The following is a 9,981-nucleotide window of genomic DNA, read 5'->3' as shown; positions in this document are numbered from 1 at the left end:
TCATTTTAGCTGTGAAAGTGATACAAATGCTGCTTTCCTGGAGAGCTGACATGTTGATGTTGGGACAATGGCTTCATCTGACTTGGTGACAACTGAGGATGATGATGCAGATCTTGTGCTGTTGGTGTGAACTGAGTTTTGTTTAGGCAGCGGTTTTGGAGAAGAGGGTGTGAGATGGTTTCAAAACTCTCCATTTGTCTGGTGAAAAGTAGGATGACGTGGTGGACATGACTCCCCAGGGTAGATGTGCATGATGGATGGATTACAGTAGGCAAGTGACCCTGCCAAAGACACTTTAACATTTGCCCCAGAGTTTCGGTGACAAGGTGCTGATGAGATGTGACCTTGCCCTGATAATATCAAGGTCAGAATCTGCTCATCGAGGCCAAGTGATAAGAGAACCAATGTTTTTTTTTCATTCTACATACTGTGTGTGCATTGCTCGTTATGCATGACTGGCAGGTTTAATTCTCATGCTAACTGTGAGAGGTTTCACATACGAGGGGGGGGGAAAGCAACCTTACTTGGACCATGAAGCCCAGGCTTAGCAATATAATTGCCCGGCTTTAGTTATGTTATTTATTCAAAGTCGGTGTGTGAAAACAACATGTATTATTGTCATGCAGCTCTTACATGACAAACTGAATATCCCATGAATGGTCTCTCAGCAAATGTATGTGGGGAGGTGAGATCCTGTGTGTGTGGGAGGCTTGAACCAGAAACGTTTCAGAATCATTTTTTTGGTTTCTAATTGTTCTTCTCATTGTTTGTTATTGTGCGTTACCTCTGGGCAAGTAATCACCCGGTATGTACACACAATGATAAAAGAGTTTTTGGCAATTTGTTGATGTGGCTAATGATGTTATTATACGACTGCTACTGCACATGTTTTTGTCCTTGTTTCTATGCAGTGTGCTGCTCTCTTGCTTGCTATTTTCGTCTTCCTCTTCAGTCACACTTGACAGCTGGTCAGCATAAACTACTGAATCGACTCCCCTGAACGCAAAAATATGACACAGGAGCGATGCAACACAATGTTAAATCTAGACATATTAAGTAATCATGTACCGAGCATGCAGGAAGGGAGATTAGATTGCCCCTTGGCTCTGTGCTTGTTGACATGCTGCTGCTCCTTCTATTCATATCTATTTAATGTTACATATTTATCAAGCATTATTTGTTTCGCTGAGGAATATGGGCGGTGAACCTTTCTGTCTGACATGGCTGGAAATGGCACAGCAGTAATTGTCAAAAGCCAGAGCTACAGAAGTGCATATCTGTGTGTGTGTGTATGAGAGGGAAGGACAGGAGGAGAGCGAAAACGAAAGGGTGGGGAGGTGCAGTGAGAAGCAGGGGAGGGAGCATGTACGAGCGAGGGTGAGCGGGAGAGGGGGAGAGAGAGAGAGAGAGAGAGACGCAGACGCGGAGTGGGAGAACAAGCGGTTCGCCTCATTCCGCTGCTTTCTCAGCATCCATTCTGTGAGTCCCTGTTTTGGAGAGGCAAGAGCGACATAACGGGCAAATTGGAGACGGAAAAGGGGGAAAATCCATTGAGGAGGAAGGATATCGAGGAAAATAACACATCATCAGGGCTTACTGGCATCCATCATCACCCAATATAGCTTTCGCAGAGGTGCCTGAAAGTTTCCACCTGGGGGGGACACCCTCCCCTTGTTGTGGGGGATGAACAGCGGATGCTGAATTTCATTCCTGAAGGCAGGAGGAGAGCTGTGAAGACCGGCTGGATTCACTTGCAGTGGAGCTGGTAGTGCGCACCAGAAGAGATCCTACAGTGCCTATTGCTCTCTCTTGCTCAGCCTCTCTCACACGCATTTTCCAGTAGAACGCACATTAGTTCACTGTGCCAAGGTGGAATATCTGGGGAAACGACCCAAAACTATTTCTCCTGAAGCAGGGAAGTAAAGGGGGACCTGATTATGCACAGAATCAATGGACATCCTCATCATATAAAGTAAGTTCCTACAAGAAAAGGCTTTGAATTGAGTTCTGATTCTGTGAGATTTGGAGGATCCCCCCCACCCCCCCCCCTTTTTTTTTCTTTCGTTGGGGAGCAGCACTGAGCTTCAGACGGCTTATCTTGTTGACTATAGGGTTCTGGATGGTATTTTAAGGTAAGGACACATCCATGGGTTCTTGTACATTAATAGGACGCTCCAGGTTTTGGAGAAAATGGCAGATTCGGGAGCCAAAAAGCTCTGCATGAAAGATGCGGTGAAGGGGAAGGGAAATGGATTGTGTAAGTCCCTTAGACTGCATTTATCCATTTTTACAGGGAGTGCAAAGTTGTGATTAATGTCTGAAAAATACAATAACACATCCTACGTCCTGCAGGGAACATGCTTTTGAATGTATCAAGGTCTATCTGCATACTTGTGCATGTGTGTTTGCTGAGAGGGGAGATGCCCGTCTGCAAAGCAATTCATCTCTTTGCATCCTTGCTATATGACGGTTATCACCAGGGGAGGCTGCTAGTGGAAGGAGCATAATTGCAGCGGCTGTTTGTCCTCGTCTTTTGCAAGACCTTGTATCTGTGAATTACTTTTGTACAGTATCCACATTGTGTTCCTAATGGTGAGCGGCTCTGTGCATTAAAAAGGCTGCACTTTCCCTTTTTATCTCTGCTCACAGGGAACTGATGGTGTCCACTATTGCACTATCCCAGATTCCCTATATTATACCTTCACCCCATGTATATGTAAGTTTGTCAGTACGATTCTGGTCGAGCAATGCATCTGTTTCCATGTCTCCTTTATCCCTGTTTTTTTCCTAGTGATGAATTCCTGTTTGTCTCTCGCTGGTTCCTTTTCAGATGGAAATTGTTTAAGGATTCTGACTAATAGACAGAAAGATTGTTCCCTTTTCGGGAGGAGTGAGTCTGCTGCCCTCTTGATCGATACCAGTGCAAGTCTCCCTCCTTTTGTAAGGCGATGGTTGAAATATTCATGATTGCATGAGCATCCTGTCGGTCCCCTGAAATATTTACAATAATTGAATAATAAACATCCTGTCTGAGCTGTCCGAACCCACCTTGTGCCTGCGCAAATGAGGAGAATACCACCTCCTCATTTAACACGCAGAACAGTGACCATTAAATGTCTTTGCCTCTGGATATAAAAATTTCAAACAAAGTGTCTCCTCTTGCAGAACATCCACTGGGGGGAAGTGGAGCCTGATGGGAAGTTGATGACAGCTCCTGTGTGTCTGCTGTGTGGCTATAGGTGGCTCAAATTGCCAATTGTTCCACTGCATATATATAGCTTGATTGCAAGACGATGCCGAGCACAAATGTGCTATTGAAATCATGTTTAGCATTCGGGGGACGTAGTGTGTGGGTTTGCTTCCTCTGAGATGCAAACCTCTCATCTGCTCTACCTGCTCCATTCATTTAATCTAATGAGCTGCATCCACAGTATGTGGGTGCATAAACGTGTTTTTTTATTTTTTTTGCACAAACATACATGTGCTAAGCGAGCGTATGAGAGTGAAAGGGAGTTTGTATCTGGTGTCTGCGTGGGTGTGTATTTGTCCAGAGCTCTGAGCTTCATCCCTTTTGATGTTTTATTGAGTGTTAACCATGGTAGGACTGACGCATTGCCTCTGATATGGGGTAGCATGGTTAAAGGAAAGCACTAAGACTGACTTTGCTCTTCCTTGTATTTCTTTCAACTCTGAATTAGCAATGCTGTGTCGGCCTCTTTCAGCCCTTTGGATTTGGTTAATGATTCGGTTCAGGCGCTGTTCGTATGTTCGCTGCTACGAGGCTGTGTCTGTGTGTTTGTGTGTGTGCTTATATAGGTGAGAGTGCCTGTCTCTGTGTATCATCCCATTCTCGCTGTATAAAGGATTTTACAATATGTAGTCAGGTTTTGTCCAATTTTCCTATGTTTGCAAAGAAGTCAAAGACAAGGCCCTTCATTTTCAGACATATTATGCATCCACTGAGTCACAGTATGGACGGAACAGAGGGAAGGAGCCCTCTGCCTCATGATTATTCAGTGCTGTTGACAGCATGTTCACATGGGGCAGAAATCAGAGGGAACGACTCTAATGGCAAAAATGCTGCTTTTGATTTATTACTCACAGAAACCGTTGGAATCCGTATGCACACACGCCAGTAGGCAGCTGAAATCTGACACACCTGCTTCAGGTATCATAAATCATTTGCAATCATGTGTGTCGTTTGGGTTTGGTATCAGCAAAATATCAGTCAATTATAGAAGTTTCAAATCAGACCTGCCATTTTAATTTCCGGTTTATGTATTGCCAGTTGTCCAATGAGACTTCATCGTCGAAGTATCTCATTGTGTGGTCAGCTTTAAGGAAGTGGCTGTTACAAAATGGAGAGCATACCCATGATGTCTGTTGAGTGATATCCAGTGCAATCTTTGGTGTAAAGCTGAATGTAAACTTAAAGAAAATATCTCTTAGATGTGTCTGGGAGAGATATTGAATTGTTACTGAAACAAATATGATAGACCAGATCATTTAATTCAAATTTTTAAGAAAAACAAAATGTTTGTGGGAGCTTCCCTCTCGTTGAAGTCAAGGTTTATCTAGATTACATATCACCTTTGCTTTTTATTAAACAAAAAATATGCAACATATCTGCTCACAAAATGGCAGAAATCAAACATTCTATACCTTTTTTAATAAGCATTTAAAACTGTGAAAAATGAAGCTGAGATTGAAAATAAATTGAATTTGTTCCAGTGTTTCAACGATCAGTTACAGCAGAGTGGCATCATTGCATCTTTCAGGTTCAGTTTATAAAACGCTTTGTAATATATAGTACACTATTTCACTTAAATATTTTTACAACATTCGCAAACCATAAAAATACTTTTAATTCAATATTGCAGTCCTTTTTAAAATACATGCATATGTTCAATGTCTAATGTGTTGTTAGGAGATAGATGTAAAATGAGCTCCGTCAAAAACAAGACCCGTACCCAGAAGCAGAACAGTATATTTTTAGCCTTTAGTCCATTAAGGACATGGAAGAAAAATCAATGATCACAGACTGAAACACTGGGTTTCAAATTTAAGTTTTTTTCCGTCTATGACCTTTGGATGCTGTTGGGAATATGTACTTTGTAAATATCAGATTCAAACTTGGTCAATAAAAGAGGCTCGCAGATATAAATGTAACAACGCTTTTGCGTTGTGTGTTAATGTAATGTATGTACTTAATTTATTAGGTTATGTGTACATTGATGGGTTTCTATTCTGTCTCTGGGTAATATCAATAGTGGGAGTACTTTCTTCACATTTACATCATACAGTAATGTGTACATTGCTTCAACAAATGCTTTCAGATAATTTTTTGCTTCCACTAAACACAGGTAGCTATGATGAGCCACACATCTGTAGCGTGTGTACACCACCAGCTGGCCGAGACACAAAAGACCCATTTTAAATGGAGGTCTGGTCAGCTGGAGACCAACGGATGTGACTGATCTGTTGTCAGGCCCTTTGAATTCCTGATGAGGCGAAACACAATATGCCCAAACAGCTGGGTCATTTATGGAATATGCTTACTCATCATGGCCGAATGCTGCTAAAAGGAAACAGAAATGATTCTGTTTTAATAATGTTATGCTTCATCTACTTAAAATGTTATTGAATTAATCTCACTAATTAGTTTACAGACAATGGCAGGGATGTGGGGAAGAAATGCAGGACAACTACTGCAATTATCAAAATCTTATAAAACTGAAGTGAATTGAATAATTGACAATAACAGGATGTGGTTTCTCTGTAACCTTTTGCCTTTTTTTTCCATATTAGAAGAAGTTGATTAACAGTTTCCCTAAAAGGCTGCAATAAACCCAAAGAACAGTTACAGTTTATTTCCTTCACAAAAGACAGATGCTTAGTTAAAGAGATAAGGAACAAGAACACAAAGGATTTCTGTCTGGCGACTGTTGGAGATGTGTTGTGCTAAGTGGCTGCTGGTGGCAGTGTAAGCCCTTTGGGATACAGTAATCAGGAAGAGGCTGTCTGGGGCATGGGGACCGATCCACGCACAGCCTCCGTTGACAGTGACCTTGCTGTCAGTGTCACTTTGAAGTGTGACCTTCTTGAGCGAGCTGCCGGGGGCAATGAGTGTTGTATCACCTTTGGAAAAGTCAGTTTCCATGTGTGTCGACAAGTGGCATTAGTGAGGGTCAGGGGTGACGTAGCCGGGTAAGAATAACCGGCAGAGGATGTCGCACCTAGTGGCAGCTGAGGCCTGGAAAAAAACGTCCTTGGGCAGTGCCCCCAGTGTAAATGAAGAGACCTTGTACTGTAACTTTGATCTGACCCATGTTAACCCTTCATACAGTGTAAGTGTAAAATTTCCTTAATTTCTTGGAGACAGAACGTGTTTTATTCTGTTTAATCAGAATAAAACCACATGTTAGATCTGGAACTTGTTGGCTTACCCATTAAAAGTATTCTTTAGATGGGCAACCTGACAGCTGAATGGTTCAGGCACGTACCACATAGACATACTTGCCCTTAAGCAGTAAGTTGACTAGGTCGGACTATTTACTACATACTACCCCCCCCTCTCCCTTACATTTCTGTCTCTGCACTGGCCAATAAACCATTAAAAAAAAACATGACCGAGGGCAAAAGGACATATAAAGTATGAATGAATTATTTATTTCGAACTTCTTAAATCCTGTATCGAGCAAGAATAAGTTAACAGTCACCAAGTGCTACATTCAAAGTCATTTGAATGCACATGATTTGCAAAGTTTTGTATTCCAACATCACACATGAGAAGTTTAACTAGAACATTTTGTAAATGTTTACAAACACACAATATACCATAAACATGTCCTTGTGCTGTGGATGTTTTCATACTGCGTAATTCGGCCATTGTTTACTACCCAGTATTTGAGCCCTGAACTTGCAAACACAGCAGCCAAACCACTTACGTGCCATTACTGACCAGTTCTGTTTTTTTTTAAAGTTAATTAGGTCTCATTAAATATTCAGTCAGTAGAATAACCTGCCTATATCCTAACGACAAGAAAAGATTGATAATTGTTCCTTTTTTAACGAGGCCAATGTTGGAACCATCCATTTTGTGTTTTGCCTCCACCAGCCACTGTAGGATGTCCTTACATCATCCTTTCCCCCTGCACCCTTAGTTTTCTGCTGTGAAGCGGGGTATTTAGAGTATTGAGCGCTTTGCCATTTAGATGGTAACAGAAACGCTGTGTCTCTCGTATCAAGGTGAGGAGCTACTTACATATTCATCTCTTTGTCCCGTGCATTGTTTTGCTAAGCTTGATCTATAGTCTCATTAAATGATGGGTATTAGCAGAGCAGATCAAGGGCTGAATATCAAGGTAAGTGCAAGACAACAAACGAAAGTCTGGTTTAGTGGCTATTTTCTCTTATTTATGGCTGTATCACGCAAACCTTCAGGAGTAAAGTGCTCCAGCTATTTCAATACTGATCACCAGTTGAGTTATGAACAATCACATGTCCCACATCTATCAATCAATAAACTGTCTAGGTGTCGAGGTTAGGCTGCACTACACTATAAAAACTTGCAGAGTTTAAAAAAGACTTGTTTTTAATATAGTACGAGTCTGGTTGTGCTAGTGCTGCGATCTCCACCCTCCCTTAGAGCCCGCCAGTACTTGTTGGGCCTGTAGTCCCCCTGGCTGGGTCACTCCACCGTCTCCCACCTTGAAAGATATCAAACTTGTTTTCTTCAGGCCTTTGAGGATTTGCAAAGCAGGATGCCCTTTCCTCTTCACCACTCTGTGCTCACCTATGACTAAATGTACTATTCACTCGTTTCTCGCCTTAAAGCAAAAAAGATCTTTTAAAATATCATTAGACGGTAGTTTAAAAAGTATCCTTCAACTGTGAGCCGCCAGAGAGGTTAGGTCATTACAAGAATTCTATAGAATTCTCACTAATGCTTCACAGGTAGATATGGAGTCTTTTCAATGCAACAATAGCTGAAATGTCAGTACATGGATACTTCTTTTACCTCTTAGGGGACTTTAGGCTCTCCAACAGCACTTGTGTTTCTTACACTGGACAAGCTCCCATAACTCAGCTTCTGCCAGAATATGAAAGGCTCCCAGCAGGACACTGGGACTGCACTTGTTAGTGCAGGTCACTGATCCTCGCCTCCTTTGGGCTTACAGCTGATCTAGACCAAAGTGCAGCTCTGGTGTTTGTTAGTTGCTTATGCTTTAAGGAATCTGTGGGGAGGAGTGCAACGCCTACACACCTTCAAATCCCCCAAAGACTAGAAGACCTGTTTTAGGGAGAATGGAGTGGCTAGTCTCCCCGGATGTTCAGCCTGATGTACAGGGACTTCTCCGGTCGGATCATAGATCAATTGTCCACTTTCTAAATATTAGAGGTTCAAAGAAATGTTGGGAGTACTTTAATATATAGAAATAAGTGCATAAAGTTGCTGTTTTTAACGTGAACTGAGCCCACATTAAAATGCATAGAATAATCACCACCTTGTGCCAACGAGCAAAGAAGAAGCTTACTGTTGCTGTTCCGAAGAAGTGAACAATTATCTGCTTGTGTAAGAAACAGCAGGAGACATTTCAAACTATTTGGGCTTTTATTTAGTGCTTAATACTGTTTTAATGTTTAATGCATTAGTTTAGATAAATTGAAAAGAAAAACTCTTCAGCATGAACCATTAGACGGCAGTGTAAGGTAATGATCAGGCAAATGGACTTGATCAAATTAGATTAACAAGAAGTTTTGATTGGGGGCATTAATGTCAATCATATCTTCTGCCTGTCTTAATGTGGAGATTTCATTATAGTTGGACTAACACATGTCACAGCCTCAGTTCTTTCACAACATTACTGTAGTAGCAACTAAAAGAGACAAAGATAAAGCATTATGTCCTATTTTCTTTAGTGTGGTTCTGGAAATGGTTCTGGAAATTTTGGAATGCTTTATATCATCCTCAGAAATAGCCCTGTTCACATTGACGAGCACAGTTGATATAGAGGGCTATTGGCTGAGATGCCAGACTTTAACAAATTTTATCTTTTATTTGTCCAAGGTTGCTTTTCCATCTTATTCCCCTCTTCAGCATCATGCCAGTCTATTTGCCACTTTTCAATTGAATAAGCAAAAACTTTATTCACCATCTTGTTTGCTGGGGGTGGCGTTGGTTAAAGTAAAAGTTTGAGCTTTTTCACTAAGGTACTGATCCATCGCTGCAGGTGTAGGATTGCCCGGGCTTGTCAAGGTATTGTAACAGCATTGTGCAGTAGCACATAATTACATTTGCAGTTATGTATATGCAGCGTGAATCCCAACGCTATTTGAATGTTTGGGAAGCTGGGACTGCAAACGTGGAATATGGTTTAAAGATTACCATGGGAAGAAGCACCTTCTTGTTGCTGTCAAACCGTCAGTAGTTTTGAGTGGAATTGATGAGGACTGCAGACGAGAGACCATTGGTGACATTAAAGCAAGCATATGGAAGGAATGGAGGTTTTTATGGGGAAATTATGGCCATAGCACAATATAAAAATACGGGGTTCTTCTTCTTCTCGGTTGGATGGTGGGTCCTGATGGGCTGTTGTGGGGGTCAGAGTTATTCCTATTTAAGTCACATTCTCTGACTTTGGGCTGTGTCTATGCTCTGTGGATCGAGTGTTTTTTATTATTGTTTTTTACAGTATTTATATAGCACCGAGACCTGATTTATAATTGAATAAGACTTCTGCTTTCAACAATATGGGACCTTTTTAATATAGTAACGGTTGGCTACTATCCAGTAAGCACAACTCACCGAATTTCATAACAGCCTTGTTGTCCTGAACGCCCATATACTGCAGTCACCCTCTGCTCTATTTCAGGCTGCTGCATAAAATGCCAATAAATTTAGACGAAGGGCGATGATTCACTGTTGCCCTTTTAATTTATTGCGTGCCACTTGCTTTTTTTGCTATAATCTCGGATAGT

At 41.5% G+C, this 9,981-nt stretch overlaps 1 protein-coding gene across 2 annotated transcripts in view; it reads left to right on the top strand.

Annotated features, from left to right (window-relative positions):
- Positions 1-1,394: 1,394 nt before the first annotated feature.
- Positions 1,395-9,981, top strand: part of lingo2 (leucine rich repeat and Ig domain containing 2) — a 191,563-nt gene continuing 182,976 nt past the window's right edge. For both annotated transcript variants that reach the window (XM_034598527.1, XM_034598526.1), the window contains exon 1: positions 1,395-1,972. The gene's annotated coding sequence lies outside the window, so the exon portion shown is untranslated. The remainder of the gene's footprint in view (positions 1,973-9,981) is intronic.

This window comes from Hippoglossus hippoglossus, chromosome 10, assembly GCF_009819705.1.
Source record: "Hippoglossus hippoglossus isolate fHipHip1 chromosome 10, fHipHip1.pri, whole genome shotgun sequence".
Taxonomy (NCBI): Eukaryota; Metazoa; Chordata; class Actinopteri; order Pleuronectiformes; family Pleuronectidae; genus Hippoglossus; species Hippoglossus hippoglossus.
The sequence above is the reverse complement of the archived record's forward strand: the minus strand, read 5'-3'. Positions and strand labels throughout refer to the sequence as shown.